We start from the raw sequence: 17,245 nt of genomic DNA on the forward strand, positions 1-17,245 counted from the left end.
TACAATGTTCTAAACAAAAGTTCATCCAAGTACGTATAACTACATCCGGACACTACTTCCACAACTGTAGTGCAGCGGCCACGGCACATGACTTCACAGCATAAGACACACAATTTGGGCTCACGCTTTAATCCCCGAGTCCCGCACCAGCTCACCTTACCCGCTTCAGACTCTTCCCAATACCTCACTTAATTTCCATAGCCCACCACTTACACACCAGTAGGGGTAAATACTTCGCTTTGCACCCCCTCTGTAGCACACCCTAAACACCCCCACAGAGGTCACAGTGCTCCTACCCTCTTATTTCCCACTTTTCCCCCCCATTTGTCACCTTACTCGCTTCAACGGAATCACAAAATGTAAATGTAAATGTAGTGCATTTATATAGCGCTCCGCACACCCCCGAAAGGGTCTCTCAGGCACTGTGCATATACTGCTGTGGAACCCTTCCTGGCCTTTCCCTGTGAAGTGCCCACTCCTGGGCACCCCCAAGGTGAAGCCAGGCATCCTAGCACTGTTGGGGCCGTTGTGGAGATTAAGAAAGCTATTGCCCAGAGTTGCAGAGTGGGACCCATGATTAGAATAGGCACTGAGGCGAGAATTATCGGGTCCGGGGAAATTGAGCCCAAGACCCGCCGAGGCGGGAATTGAACCCTGGTCCGGGCCAGACCTCTGCATCAGGGTCTGCCGCTCTAACCATTGAGCCACACTTCTCCAAAATGGCCGCCAACACTTCCTAGTTGCAACCGCTCGCAGCCAATCAGCAAGAAGCTCGAGCTCGTAACGCCTCTGCCAATCAGATGGCAGAATTCCCAAATATCGATATCTGTAAATTTCGATATTTCTCAAAAACTACTGAACAAATTTACACCAAATAAACTAAAGCGTGCTTTCTAGACCAAGACCCTTCTCCCTGCCAAATTTGGGGGTAATTCCGTTCACCCGTTCGATCTGTAGCCTTGTCTAAAGTTTCCTATGGAAATTAACATGGAGAAAACACATTTAGGGACCCCCATTTTTTCTCTGCCCCCCCTTGATGAATCACACCCAAACTTTCAATATAGGAGCTGATCTCAACAACAAATTATTTTTGAAAATTTTGCGAAGATTTGTCAATCGGAGCCAAAGTTATTGGGAATAGAATGTTGTCATTTTCTTTAGTAACTAGGTCCTAACTATAACTACCTACTGGCGACCGCCAGTAGGTAATTATCTACTGGCGGTCGCCAGTAGATAGTTATAGTTAGGACCGTGTTTCCATAGGAAATCTGAAAATTCTATTTTGAATAACTTTGGCGCCGGTTGACGAATCCTCGCAAATTTTTCAAAATAGGTGGGGCGCTCCGCTCCGCTCCTACCCTGAAAGTCTCGGGGTGATTAGTCAAGCGGGGGCCGAGAAAAAAGGGGGTCCCAAAATGCGTTTTCCCCATGCATTTTTCCATAGGGACCGTTAGTCCAAGGTACAGCCCGAACGGCTGAACAGAATTATTTGAAATTTGGCAAAGAGAAAGTCCTCAGGTCAGGGATGTGCCTTTTGAATATCTGGAGTCAATCTGTTCAGTAGTTCCTGAGAAAAGTTAAAAGTACATATAAATCTATAGGCGCGCACCGTGCGCGTACGGTAAGCATACCGTACGCGCACGCTGCCGTGCGCGAGAGTAATTCTGATTGGTGGTTACATGACAGTAAACATTCCAGTCGGTTGAAATCAGGAAGTGTCGGCCGCCATTTTGTCTCTCGCAGTCTGAGGCAGTGAAAAACAAAGGTGGAGAATGTGAAAAGGGGGCAGGGTGGACAGTTCCTGACCCCCTAGCCTTTGTCAGGGGGTCACTGAAGGACCCCCAAGGATGAAAAAAAAAATTTTTTTTTTCGAAAAAGTGCGGGGTGCGCGCACGGTGCGTGCACGGTGAAGAACCTGAAAAAAAAAATATTAATAAATACATAACTTAGCATTTAAAAAACCGTACAAATTCACTTAAAAAACCATAGGTTTCACACACGTTATAGTTAGGAATTAGCATTTAAAAAACCTTGCAAATTCACTTAAAAAACCATAGGTTTCACAAATGTTATAGTTAGCTGGACATTTCCCTCGGAAAAAAACCATTGAAATTCCCCCGTTATAGTTAGTGCAGGCAACAATAACTCACGCGACCGCAATCCTCTGCTGATGACGTCAGATATTACATCACTGATTAAATATGTGTCTTTCTGAAAAATAAATATTTGTAATATATGTATAGCTAAAGATTAATGGAAGAAGACATGGGTAAATAAGTGTCTAAATACAGTGATGTAATATCTGACGTCATCAGCAGAGGATTGCGGTCGCGTGAGTTATAGTTGCCTGCACTAACTATAACGGGGGAATTTCATTGGTTTTTTACGAGTGAAATGTCCAGCTAACTATAACATGTGTGAAACCTATGGTTTTTTAAGTGAATATATATATATATATATATATATATATATATATAACAGCCGTTTATGTCAGGATTCTTTTGTAGAGAGGAAATGATACTTTTTTGCTATTATAATAATTTGAAAATTATTTAGAAAACACTCAAACACTTTTTAACTTGATTTCTTTATGCTTTTGGCATTTTAGGTTTATGTTTTCTAAGGAAAGAATATCAGTTTGCACCACTTTTCCCATTATTTTTACTGGGCCTGGACCTAAAAATACAGGCCATACCCAATAAAAAAAATGACCAGGTTGTAACCCTAGCTGCGCCTACTACAATAAACCCGTGGGAGGAGCACAAGAGAGTTACAGAGGCACTAGCGATCACGAGACTTTAAAAACTAGTCTACGCTGGCACCTTCTGCCCCCTGTCACAAAATTCCTTATGACAATAGCCATCCCCCTCCTTTGAAATTGGCATTTCCTGTCTTCCTGCCTCCCTTACTTCCTTCTTCCATCTGTTTCTCCTCAATACCCCCTTACTCTCTTCCTTGCTGTGGGAAAGTGCCCAGTGCTTTATTTGTAAAAAGAAGACGTGCCAGGGCCCTTTTCAGGAGGGCCCTGCATCTTGCCACACGCATTGCCTCGGCCTGTTCGACTAGGGTGGCACTTTGGAGTATTCCAGGCCTGCCACAGCTGTAGAATCCTGGGCGGCTGATATGAGTCATTTTACCTGTTTGAATATTTATACAACTGATGTAGCGCTTAAAAGTTTGAAAATTGTAGGGGTGCGTTATATTTACTGTTAGTTGGCACCCGCATATAATCAAATGTGTACTCAGGTATTTTGTGTGCAATGTATTAAGAACTGTATAACCTATGGCGATTTCAATAGAAGTGTTAGCTATGTACAAGCATCTTATGTATATATTGAAGCAATGCATAGAGCTTAGTCCTTTTGAACAATGTGATGTTAAAACGTGTAGATTAGAATTCGTGTCTGTAGACTGTTTAGTTTGACCACACATGAAAGAAAGACGTAAATGTCAATACTGTGATTTAAACCTGCTTGTGTAACCGAAGTAGTGGCCAGAATTCGCATATATCGTTGAGGCGAAAGGCCTGGTATTTTCTTATGTTAGCCAAGGGCAATAGGCCAAAAAGGATTTATTCCAGTAGAGGTTTTAGGCTGTAGTAAATTGCAAGTTAAAAGATGTGAAGTATGTCTGCCTTGCATGATGTCACCCCAGGTGCAAGGACAGTTGCTCGTTAGTAGAGAAGCTCTTTGTTCACAAATTGACTTATGTAGTAAAAGCCAGACATGGGAGTGCATTGGAATGTGCCAATCGTAACTCCTAGTGCGGATGGCGTCTGGGACTCAAGGCCAAGCGATGGACGATGGAACTGGACAGCGCTCTGTGGAAATTTACTGAAAGACGACCCCGCAGAAGAGGAGGCGCAAAGGGCGTGTTCTGGGATTTGGGGTTCTGTATTAGGGAAAGCGCCCCGAGGGTGGAGGCAGATCAGAGCAGCCCAGGGCAGAGGAAGGCTAGGCGAAGGGATAGAGGGGCAACTTAGAACAAGCTCTCTAAGTGATGACTTCTCAGGAAGTTTCACTCTGACACCTTTTACTCGACGAGGGTCTCAAGGGATTGCTAAGTAGGGATGTCATCTAGTGCAGAGTAGGGACAGAGATGGTATGGTTCAGCGTCCCTAGTATCGACATTTGCTTGGTGGTTTTCTACCTCATGCTTTTAGAGATTGTGCTTTTAGTTATTTTTAGCCGTATGCGGATTCTTCGTAGGGTAGCATTTGTGTTAGTGCCTATGTACTTGTTGTGCCTCGTATTGAGGACTTTGTACCTTCAAATCTTTATGCTGATAATAAAAACCAGAGAGCCAAGAGATTAAGTTTCGAGTCCTTGATTATGGCAAATTGTGGACAGTAATTTTGATAATTGTGTTTTTCCCTCCACGCTATTGGGCAAGTAAAAAGTTCCATACGACCAGAGTGGGTTCTAGTAGATAATTGCGAGATACTAAAATGGGCCGGAGCAGTTGGTAGCAAACGAGGATGGTTTCTTTCCGATAGCGAGGGAAGATTAGATAAGGATAAGTGATCCTCGAGGCCCAAAAGACGATAAGTGATGCTGAATCATCAGATGGCGAGCAGCAGACGGCAGCAGATGAGCATCGACGGCGAGTAGCAGCACGGCCGAAAGCAGCAGTTCCAGGAGTGAGTATGAAAATGAGATGTTGTAGATTGCGGTGTTGATTTGTTGTGTGATGTCTTGCGGAGTTGATGTGTATGTCGTGTGATTGTGAGATCAGGCTGTGAGCGCGCGCAGCCCGGGAATTGTGGTGTAGAAGACACCTGAGATAGATTTTGTTGACCACCCAAAGGAGATCGTGAGGTACCATCGATCACCTGGACCGAGATAGGGGGAGTGAACGTGTGTGTGTATGGCAACTTAACGCTGGTCGTGGGTTGTTGTGTGCGGATCGGAGTGTTAGTAACCTATCAGTGGCGATCTGTCTGGCCGGACGGGGGCAGACGGGCGCCAAGCGAGGTCAACAAGGTCGAGAGACTGTGGACGAACAGTCAGAGGCTGTGGACGGACAGCCAGGGAAGTAATTTAATCGGTTATTTCAGTGTATGAATGGAACGAGAGTAAGCGTGAAACGTGTTTGGAGAAGGGAACTGCTGCGAACGGAGGAAGGTGACGTCAGAGGGTGTCGCGCTGTGATAGGCCGGTTGGTGTGAGTCGCGCTGTTATTGGAGGATTTGAGAACAAGAAGTAAATAGAGCGCGAGAGCGAATCCGCTCATCATGAAGTGTCTTAGGGCTTTGCGAGAGTTGTGTAGAGGCGATAAGCATGTGGTTGTTCGTGGGGGAGAAGAAGCCCCTCCCGAGGATACCCCAGCACATTACATGGCAAAGAATGTGGGGTTACATACTATAGTTTGGATTGAGAATTGGCACAAGATTACACAAGGTGAAGGGGAATTAGCTTTCCCGAGGTATGGCTCATTTAGACTAGCAGTGCTGTACCAACTGAAGACGGTGATGGGGTCCTTAAGACCCTTGCCAAGACCGGCGCAGTTCGAAGCATTACATGCGTGGATTAGAGCAGCGCATGATAAGGAAAAGGGAAGAAGTCAGGAGAGGATGAGGAAGTCGATTAGGGCATTTCAGGATGCCAAGTGGGACGCAGCGGAGAAAAGATGGAGAGTGCAGACAATTGAGGAAGAGAAATTGTATCCCGTGCTGATAGACTCGATGGGGATAAGGCATGTGAAGGCACAGGAAGAGGAGAGTGACTCCGATGATGGGGTATTACAAAGACTGTTAGACGAGAGACCACCTCCTTATAATCCAGACGAAGTGGATGATAGGTGGGGTGAGAGGGGAGAAACTAGAAGGGTAACGATCCAACCTGAGACCCGAGTAGAAGGGTTGGTTTCGTTTGAAACAGCGAGTTCACAGGGTCAGTCTGAGGCTAGTGGGAGGATTGAAAGAGAGATGAGGTTACCGGATGCATTGAGGGTACCGGTCACCATTGGACCGATTGTGTCGATATACAGTCCGGAATCAGAGGAAAGAGAGAGGTCAGAACGAGTGGCAGAAAGAACGAGGAGAGAAAGCGGGGAAAGTGGGTTGGAAGGGGCAACGGCCCGACCTCCAAGCCCTGTACAATGGAGTACACCATTGGCAGCAGTGTCAGACACATTGAGGGGAGAGGAAGACCAGAGATCGGAGAGACCGAGGACTCTGATGGAGTCCAGATCAGATTTAAGGTCATGGGTACCGCCAAAGAGGCAAATGAGCTGGAATATGGGCCAAGCGGGGAAAGCTCCAGATGGCTTTAAGAGTCATTCTGCTCCCATAGAGACACCAGAAGAGAGGAGAGAGAAAGAACCAGAATGCGAATATGATGAGGGACGTGGAGCAAGTTGTCAGGTGTTGAAAGGAGCCTTGAAGGCAGGGATGATAGACATAGTAAGGCTCAAGGCAGAGGTAGATGAAATTATATATGGAAGTCTACCTCTTGAGAGGATAGTATCTTACAATCCAGATGAGCTGTTTTTCGTGGCGAAAGATGTGACGCGGAAAGCACGAATGGCACACGAGAAATTGAGGGGATTGGCGAAGGAATATGATGTGGATTTATCCAAGACTAGGGTGTTGCAAGGAAGTCATAGGATGCATTATACTGAGCGGGAGCTAGAGGAGAAGAGGGTTGTTGGACTGAGGTCACATACTAGAGAACTGGTTTTAGCCATGCGGCCATGGTTGACGCTTGATAAGTGGGAAGAGAAATGGTCAAAGAAAAAGACCTCAAGGGGAGCGGAAGGAGGAACTCCGGCAGAGGGATTGCTACTAGCAAAGACCTTTCCCCTTAGGGAAGTGGCGAATGGAGGATATGTGCATGTACCATGGAGCAGGGGGGATTTGGCATCGTTTACGAATGATTTTCCCAGGCTCAGGGAGAAGCCTGCAGAGTGGTACAAGCAAGTTGAGCGTTTTGTCAAAATTTCGAAGGTGTTGTGGATAGACCTAAATACCTTATTCGATATTGTGGTTCCAGGAGATCTGTGGAACGCATGTAAAATTGCTGTTGATTGGCCGGACTATGAGCCTGATAGGAACCTGATTACAAATGGTCCGTCACCAGTAGTGATGAGGCTGTATGAGAAGGTAATTACCTGGTTGAAATCGAAGGTTTCACCCCAAGATATTGATTGGGTGAAAATAGACAGGACGGTGCAGGAGCCAAAGGAGACAGTACATGAGTTTTATGAGAGACTTTTGAAAGCTTTTAAGCAGTACAGTGGCCTAGACGAGCTGGAGACGAAGGACATGGGACAGTTTGTGTCTAAGTTCGTGCTGGGTTTGAAGCCCGAGGTCAGTCTCATGATACAGCAGCATTTGATCTGTTGGCAGAATAAGCCCGTAGATGAAATCTTGCGGTACGCTAGGTACTGCACGGATGAGATTGAGTCAAAGCACAAGAAGATGAAGGATAACCTATTGCTCATACAGATGCAAGCTGCTCAGGGACCGCCGAATGGGGGTCCAGTGGTGCGGAGACAGGGAAATTATCAGACAGGGAATCAGAATGTGCAGGGTCAGGGAAGGCCGAGGCCCGTGGACCCTAGAACAGGCATAGATGTAGCGATCTTGAAAAAGACGACTGCTTGTCACCAGTGTCACCAGGTGGGACACTGGAGGCGCGAGTGCCCCTTGAACCCCTATAATCAGCCGCAGATGGAGGGAGGAATGGGTCAGGTCCCTGGGGCGGAACAGGTACCGACGGTGACTGTACCGAGAATGATGCAAGGGGGGACCGGCATCTCGCAAGTGCAGGTTCCCCAGCCACCCAGAATACAGAACATACAGCAGGGAGCTCGGACTTATTTGCAGATGCCCATGTTCGAAGTAGGAGAGGAGAGGGATGCAGATTTGCTGGCCCAGTTAAGTTTAGGCCAGGATGATGATTGCCTACTTAGAGCCATTTTAGAGGTAGATCAGAGAGGACCCTTTGTGGAAGCGGAACTCGATGGACACCCTACTACCTTTTTGGTAGATACGGGGGCTACCAGGTCAACGATAAGATCAGCAGTAGTTCCGGGGGTAGCCCTTTCTGGAGAAAGCATACAAGTGGTTGGAGTAGCGAACAAAAGGCTAGTTAGCCCTTTGACAGAACCGATTCCAGTCAGGATAGGAAACTTTAGGGATCGACATCAGTTCGTGGTGTGCGATTCTAGTCCTGTTTGTTTGTTGGGGAGAGACTTATTGTGCAAGCTCAATTGCACAATTTACTGTACCCCGAAAGGAGTAGAGGTGCAGACAAGAGATGAGGATGCGACTTTTAAGGTTGCAAATCAGCGGGTGTGTGTGGAAGTGTACCCAGCTTTGACAGTGGAGGAGCTTCCACAGGATTTGAGGGAGTCAGTGTCGTCTGACGTGTGGGACCTAAGCGGAGAGGAGATTGGCTTAGTCAGGGGAGTGGAACCAGTGAAGATACAGGTTAAGCCAAACGTGGAATTCCCGAGAACACCTCAGTACAAATTATCCCCTGAAACGATTGCAGGGATTAAACCTGTGATCGAGTCCATGATTAGACAGGGAATACTGGTGGAGATCATGGGTAGTCCATGTAACTCGCCCATTATGGGACTGCAGAAACCAAGTGGAAAGTTCAGAATAGTACAGGACCTGCGAAAAATAAACGACATAGTTGTTCCATGTTGTCCAGTGGTACCGAATCCATCTGTGATACTGTTTCAGATCCCATGTGAAGCTGGATGGTTCACAGTGATTGATTTGTGTCAGGCATTCTTTTCGATTCCCCTACATGAAGAGAGCAGATTTCTTTTTGCATTTAGACTAGAAAATCGTGTATTAACCTGGTGTCGTATCCCACAGGGGTATACGGAGAGCCCATCGATTTTCAATCAACTCTTGAAGAAAAACCTAGAGAGTCTTGTGTTGCCACAAAACTCCGTTTTGGTGCAATACATTGACGACCTGCTTGTTGCGTCAGAAACAGAAGACGCTTGCAGGACTGATACAATTGCGTTGCTGAATTTCCTGGGAGAGAATGGTCACAAGGTGTCTCCAAGCAAGTTGCAATACTGTTTACCTGAGGTACAGTATTTGGGGCACAGAACCGAAAAGGGTAAAAGGAAGGTGTCTCCGGATCGCATTGATGCGATCCTAAGAATGCCAGTTCCCTCGACCCAGAGGGAAGTTAGAATGTTTTTGGGAATGGTGGGCTATTGCTGCCAGTGGATCCCAAACTTTTCCTTTGAAGCGAAGCCTTTACAGCGGCTGACGCGAAAGGATGTAAGTGATCCGGTACCATGGGACGACGACTGTTTGAAATCATTTCTGAGGCTGAGAGAAGCCTTATGTAGCGCTCCTGCGTTGGGAATGCCGGATTACAACAAGGCATTTGCATTGTTCTGCTGCGAAAGAGAAGGTTGCGCATTAGCAGTGTTAACTCAGAATCATGGAGGTGTCCGTAGACCAGTTGCCTATTTCTCAGCTACTTTAGATCCAGTAGCTTCTGCGTTGCCCGGATGTCTCAGATCCGTTGCGGCAACAGGTGTCAGCATCGAGAGATGTGAGAGCATTGTGATGGGTCATCCTCTTACTGTACATGTGCCACATTCTGTTGAATTGTTGATGACTAGGACTAAAACACAGCACCTCACGAATAATAGGCTGACTCGTTATGAGCAAGTTATCCTTGCAGCCGATAATGTGATATTGAAGAGGTGTGCTGTTTTAAATCCTGCCACATTGTTACCTATTCCAAATATAGATGATAAGGAAGATTGTGAGGACCATGATTGTCTCGATGTGACTGAACTATGCACCAAACCAAGACCAGACATTGTTGATGAACCGCTCCCAGTGTCAGATGAGATTTTCTTTGTGGACGGTTCATGTTTAAGAGACGGTGTTGGTCGACTGAGAGCAGCGTTTGCTGTATGTACCATCACGGGGGTGGTTGAAGCCGCTTGTTTAGAAGGAGTACACTCCGCGCAGGTGGCTGAGCTCATTGCTCTGACTCGTGCCTGTTTGGCAGCGGAAAAGATCCGTGTAACTATTTACACGGACAGCCAGTATGGGTTTGGTGTGGTTCATGACTTCGGACAGCTATGGTCCCAGAGAGGGTTCATGACGTCTTCAGGTTCTCCTATAAGAAATGGTGAACATGTACGGAAACTGTTAAAAGCATTGCTAGGTCCTGATGAAATTGCTGTTGTTAAATGTGCTGCACACACAAAGGGGAACGATTTTGTTTCGTTGGGAAATAACTATGCTGATGAAGTAGCCCGATTTTGTGCAGAACAGGGATGCAATTTCACGGAGACCCACATTGAGGAAACTGGGGAGGAAGTGGCGTATGGTCAGATGTTAGCAATGGCAGACTCATGGGAGGAACTGAAACAGCTTCAAGAAGGGGTCTCGGATCAGGAACGAGACAGCTGGATACGAGCCGGATGTGAGAAGGGAGATGTGGATATATGGGTTTCGAATGATGGACGAGCAGTGTTGCCAGAAAGTTTGTTGAATCCCATGGCGAGGTTGATACATGGTGCTGTACATCTTGGTAGGGATGCAATGATGAGAGTGTTTTGTCAGACTTGGTATAACCCGAAGTTTCGGGCAGTGGCTGAAACCGTGTGTCAGAGGTGTGTCACCTGTCAACAGATGAATGTAGGGAAGAGAACTGCTGTGACGTTGAGTCACATAGGGAGGTCAGGTGGACCTTTCAATAGGATGCAGCTCGATTTTGTTGAAATGCCGAAGTGTAATGGGTTGAGGTACATATTAGTGATAGTATGTGTCTTTTCCAGGTGGGTGGAGGCATACCCTACACGCAGATGTGACACACTCACAGTAGCAAAACTATTATTGAGGGAACTCATTCCAAGGTACGGGTTCCCGACGTCCTTTGAATCGGACAGAGGAACTCATTTCCATAGCGAAGTCATGAAGTTGCTTTGTGCAGCTTTGCATATAGATCAGAAGTTACACTGTAGCTATAGACCGGAAGCTTCAGGGATAGTGGAGCAGGTGAATGGAACTCTGAAGGCTCGAATGGCGAAAGTGTGTTCGTCTACGTCTTTGAAATGGCCTGACGCATTACCCTTGGTCCTTATGAGCCTTCGAAGTGTGCCAGATAGAAGGACTGGGTTGTCACCCCATGAAATCCTCATGGGAAGAGCGATGCGTTTGCCTGCCATACCTGCTACTGCTTTGATAAATATCACTGATGATATGATCCTGGACTATTGTAAAGGCCTTGCTGACGTGGTCCGTTCTGTGTCTCAGCAGGTGCAGACAGCAACGGTTCCAGCTGCGAGTGACCGGTGCCACGACTTGGACCCAGGCGATTGGGTCCTAGTCCGCAAGCACGTGAGGAAGAGTTGTTTGGATGCTAGGTGGCGTGGCCCCTTTCAGGTGATCCTTGTCACGAACACAGCCGTCAAGTGTGGAGGTTTACCGAACTGGGTGCATGCTTCCCATACCCGCCGAGTCCCAGCACCCTTAGAAGATACAGCCCCTCTCGAGAACGAAAGTCCAGCTGAGCCGATAGAACCATCTGAGAGGGCCAGTCAAGCTGTAAGGGTTGCTGAAGCGGCTGATGGTGCACTGAATCGAGTTGGGGGAGGACGTGAAAGGAGTACTGACCCAGAAACAGGCGAAGGAGCAAGAGGTGCAGTGGGTAGTACAGAATCGAGTTCTGTCGAAGAGGAGGAGATCAGTGCACAGGGTATCGAAGGGAAGACCGGAGGTGCCACCGAAGCAGAAAGGGTTTGGCCCGCAAGACCAAATCGGGTAAACCTAAGGTCGGTAGCGGACACAGATCTTGCACCAGTTTCGGAGGAACCAGAAGAAGAATCAGGCGACGAGGAGAATCCTCAAGGTGTGAGAAGATCAAAGAGAACAAGAGTGCCAAGTCGGAAGTACGCCTCACCAGAGTGGGCATACCCAGTGACTGATGCCCGGGTTACCGAGCACGGGAAGATTGAGGTCGATGACATTGGTCAACAGTGTCCCGCTCCAGAGAGTGGAAGTGTTGCTGAAAGTTCCGGGGTTGGAGATCGAAGGAATATTGACGATTCATATTCCGAGTCCGCCATTCCTGAGTGTCATTCGAGGTATGATCTTGGACAATTTGGAGTTCCCGACGTTCACGACTGTGCCAGACCCACAAGAACTGATCATTCTTAAGCTCGAAATATTGCAGGGAGTCCTGGAGCTGTTGGGACCAGCGCTTATGTTAGATTGATTTGAGAAGGTTGCAAGCAGAAAAGAAGATAACCTAGACCCGAGCGGAAGAAGAACAAAATTAGGGATTTTTCCGTTATAGAACGAAGAAAAGTTAGGGAGGGTTGCCTAAGTTCACGAAAGAGACATTAATGAGAAAGAGACTTACCCTTTCAGAGACTGTATTGGACATTGAGCATATTCCGAAGATGGCAGATCCTGCAAACCCACATCGTAGGGCTAAATTGATAATAGGCACATTGATAGGAGTTGTGATAGTCACCATATTTGCAGTAGTGATAAGTTCATACATGGTGGCTCACAGGCAAGAGGGGAAGGTTCAGGGAGCACCCACACCTAATACCCCAGGGCAGAGAGGTGTCAGTATCAGGGAACAGGAAATATCGAAGTTGAGGGATGATCGCAGACACCACATGGATTTGTCGAGGGGTGATTTTAAGCTTAATGCTTATGCAAAGTTGCTGTACGAGTATGTTGATGCGATGGATGTGAAAGATTGCTATGTGTGTATGCAGTTGCCTGCTTCAGTAGATGAGGGTATCAAGTATCATCATCTCCCATTGACATATGGGATTTCTTGTAGTTTATTACTCAGTTTATTTTACGACAGGAGACAGTTCGAGTATTTCTTTTCAAATTTTGATACGGTACTTCCTGAAGTTCCAGCAATTAAACATCTGAAGAAGTATGATTATTATAAGAAAGAGGACAGGCTCCTGAAGGATTTTAGACCGACTGTGAAGTTGGATACGGCGCATGCTCACAGGAACAACCTGACATGTGCGTTGTCCGAGACGGAGAAGAAATTCATTGATCAAGTAGAAGACAGGTATAGGAAATTGACCCAGACACGAGACACCGGAGATAGCCCAGTAGATTGGACTGAGGAGGAGAGAGCTCATAAGTCTAAGGGAAGTTATGGACCAATAGCGTTAGATGAGGTACAGAGAGGGAATTTGTGTATTGGACGGCCGCAATCCGATACGGATAAGGTCGCAGTGGGACATAGCACCTGTTCTCAGACCTTCACTTTGGAAGCCTCTGTTAAGAACTTTATGCAAGGGGTGGTACAAGTAATTCCGACAGTGTATTATGTATGTGGAAAGAATGCGTGTGTCAGACTGCCTGCAAATTGGTATGGCATATGCTATTTGGCTATCATATTTCCGAAGATTTATCACACAGAGGACTTGGAGTTGTTAGAGACGAAGCGACAGTCTAGAAGACGTAGGGCTACAAATGCAGGTGCAGTGATTGGGGACATATACGGAGCAATGATACCTAGTATGGGTGTGGTGTTGAATGATGTGAAGATCAGGAGGTTGGCGACTGTAGTTGATGAGTTGTCTATGAATACGGCGAGGTCCTTGTTGTTGGTGGCTGGAGAGATGTTGTCGATACGGAATATGGTTATGCAGAATCGCCTTGCTTTAGACGTGTTATTAGCCAAAGAAGGCGGGGTCTGCAAATTATTGAAGGTTCAGGAATGCTGCACATATATTCCAGACAACACGAAGGAGATAGGGAAGTACATAGATAACATCACGACTATTCACAAGGAGATTATGGATTTGACGGAGGAGAATGTGTGGGAGAAGATTGGGCAAGGATTTGGAAGAGTGGGAACGTGGTTTGCGAATTTGGGAAGAGGATTTCTTGGATCAGTGCTGAAGCCAATCATCATTGTTGTAGTTTGCGTGATTTGTTTGTGGGGATGCGGGAAAGCATGGAAGTGGTATCAAGGAGGCAAGGTTGAAAGAGCTCTTAGAGCAAACGAGAAAAGAATGGCGAAGTTTCAGGAGCAGCAATACGAGAGCCTTAAGAGAATGGAGGGAGTTCGACATGGCAAAGTTATGACTAGCGCGGTTTAAATCAGTTCTAAAGAAGAGAAATGTAATGGTGTGATGACGGATGTCATCAAAGGGGGGAACTGATGTAGCGCTTAAAAGTTTGAAAATTGTAGGGGTGCGTTATATTTACTGTTAGTTGGCACCCGCATATAATCAAATGTGTACTCAGGTATTTTGTGTGCAATGTATTAAGAACTGTATAACCTATGGCGATTTCAATAGAAGTGTTAGCTATGTACAAGCATCTTATGTATATATTGAAGCAATGCATAGAGCTTAGTCCTTTTGAACAATGTGATGTTAAAACGTGTAGATTAGAATTCGTGTCTGTAGACTGTTTAGTTTGACCACACATGAAAGAAAGACGTAAATGTCAATACTGTGATTTAAACCTGCTTGTGTAACCGAAGTAGTGGCCAGAATTCGCATATATCGTTGAGGCGAAAGGCCTGGTATTTTCTTATGTTAGCCAAGGGCAATAGGCCAAAAAGGATTTATTCCAGTAGAGGTTTTAGGCTGTAGTAAATTGCAAGTTAAAAGATGTGAAGTATGTCTGCCTTGCATGATGTCACCCCAGGTGCAAGGACAGTTGCTCGTTAGTAGAGAAGCTCTTTGTTCACAAATTGACTTATGTAGTAAAAGCCAGACATGGGAGTGCATTGGAATGTGCCAATCGTAACTCCTAGTGCGGATGGCGTCTGGGACTCAAGGCCAAGCGATGGACGATGGAACTGGACAGCGCTCTGTGGAAATTTACTGAAAGACGACCCCGCAGAAGAGGAGGCGCAAAGGGCGTGTTCTGGGATTTGGGGTTCTGTATTAGGGAAAGCGCCCCGAGGGTGGAGGCAGATCAGAGCAGCCCAGGGCAGAGGAAGGCTAGGCGAAGGGATAGAGGGGCAACTTAGAACAAGCTCTCTAAGTGATGACTTCTCAGGAAGTTTCACTCTGACACCTTTTACTCGACGAGGGTCTCAAGGGATTGCTAAGTAGGGATGTCATCTAGTGCAGAGTAGGGACAGAGATGGTATGGTTCAGCGTCCCTAGTATCGACATTTGCTTGGTGGTTTTCTACCTCATGCTTTTAGAGATTGTGCTTTTAGTTATTTTTAGCCGTATGCGGATTCTTCGTAGGGTAGCATTTGTGTTAGTGCCTATGTACTTGTTGTGCCTCGTATTGAGGACTTTGTACCTTCAAATCTTTATGCTGATAATAAAAACCAGAGAGCCAAGAGATTAAGTTTCGAGTCCTTGATTATGGCAAATTGTGGACAGTAATTTTGATAATTGTGTTTTTCCCTCCACGCTATTGGGCAAGTAAAAAGTTCCATACGACCAGAGTGGGTTCTAGTAGATAATTGCGAGATACTAAAATGGGCCGGAGCACAACTATCGGTGTGATCCTTTCAGAATTAGACAGACTGCTCATGGGCTGTCATAAGTAGCTGTGCTGAGCACCGGAAACCACTGGCTCAAATTAAGCACTGAAAGTGCCGGTTTTGTATGGTCACCCTATATATATATCACACACACGCACGGTCCATAATTTCTGCATTGAGCAGTCGGAGACCGCATCAACAACTTTCAACAGTGGACAATGATTTCTGCAACAGGAAACTGGCCATAAATGCATCTTTAGAACAGGTCGAGCCTGGTGAACGTGGCACGGGAGGGCCTCGTCCCGGAGTGTCGTAGTTATTTACGGTTTCCTCCTACATGAAAGGTCTTGGTTTCGAAACGGGCGGAAATACTTTTTGAAGTTTTTTCATGCCTTATTTATTAGTCCAAAAAAAAAGAAAAAGAAACAGCACGAGGCGACTTCAGCAGATGACGAATGCTATCACTACTACTGTAGTTAGCTTGATACGTAGACTCTATGAAGACAGTCCGCGCGGGCCACAGTCACTTGTAACCTGGGGGGTCCAGCCGTGACCACGAGGGCGGCAGCATTTAGAGTCCGTGTATCACTCGAAGTCGGGTTAGAGACTATAATAAAGAGCTTGACATTAGGAGCGAGGGAGAACCGATCTCAGGCAAGAAGTATTGGAGCAAAAGAGTGAAACATGTAACTAAAGATCGTGATATGTAGCGCTTCGACACCTCCTCAGGGGTATAATATGTCGGAACACTAAAGAATAGGACATTAATAAGCGTAAAAAAGATACACAGGGTAAAATCGTAGTTGAATGAACAGAGGACTGTTACAGAGTTTTAGTAAATAAACACATATGAAACGCAAAACCTTAACATATATTTAAAATGTGTCCTGATATATAAAACACAAAACCTTAAAATACATTTTAAAGACTTAAAATGTGTCCCGGGGCAGAAAAGAGTTAACACGGTCCGGACAACACTCTCTGTAAAGTTAAAACATCTGGTCCCACCGAGATTTGAACTCGGATCGCTGGATTCAAAGTCCAGAGTGCTAACCATTACACCATGGAACCACAGCTGGTCATGGCTATTGTATTTTATGTTTTGTTGATCGGCAGAATGCTCGTGGCCTGTCTGTATATTCATTACATTCTCTCACCAGAAATGCCCCACTTTGCCTTCATATTGTAACTTTAATGTATGTTTCTATGCGGCCTCCCAATAGTTTGAGAAAGTGAACATTATCCGCCTGAACTGAGGATGAAGATATAGGTGTAAGGAGCGCTCAAGGCTGAGAATCGTAAGGAGGGAGGAAGGTCTGCCCTATAGGATATATAACATTAGCATGCTATCTGTGCTGGAGGCAAAAGTCCCGCCTTTTAGATAGGGACATTTCTTTCCAACTCTACTGACAGAACAGTGTCTGCCGCCCAAGCTTCTCACACGAGCAAAATAGGTGCTACGTGCACAGCAAGCTTCTCTCACACATGAAACAGACACAGGGCAGTCATCATACCTGCCAATAAACCCCATTTCAGGAGGGACACTCCCGATTTTCAAAGTCAAAAATGCCTTTATTTTGGCTGTCTCCTGCCTGAAATTGCTTCTGCTTTAATAGACGTCAATGGAGAAAATACAGTCTCCTGAATATATATATATATTATCTCCCACTTTCCTGTACTCAAACGTTGCCATGTAGGAGTCAGGGACAGTACACACTTCCGTACGAATGCAGATTAGGTATAGTGCAGTGTATGGTGCTGCAAGGCTGTTTCACACGTAGCAGAGGTAAACACAAGGCCACATT

General features: G+C 46.1%; 1 non-coding gene across 1 annotated transcript; it reads right to left on the minus strand.

Annotated features, from left to right (window-relative positions):
* Nucleotides 1-16,439: 16,439 nt before the first annotated feature.
* TRNAQ-UUG (transfer RNA glutamine (anticodon UUG)) lies at nt 16,440-16,511 on the minus strand. Its single transcript has one exon. It is a non-coding gene; the product is annotated as a tRNA-Gln (tRNA).
* Nucleotides 16,512-17,245: the final 734 nt, after the last annotated feature.

This window comes from Triturus cristatus, chromosome 4_1, assembly GCF_964204655.1.
Source record: "Triturus cristatus chromosome 4_1, aTriCri1.1, whole genome shotgun sequence".
Lineage (NCBI taxonomy): Eukaryota > Metazoa > Chordata > Amphibia > Caudata > Salamandridae > Triturus > Triturus cristatus.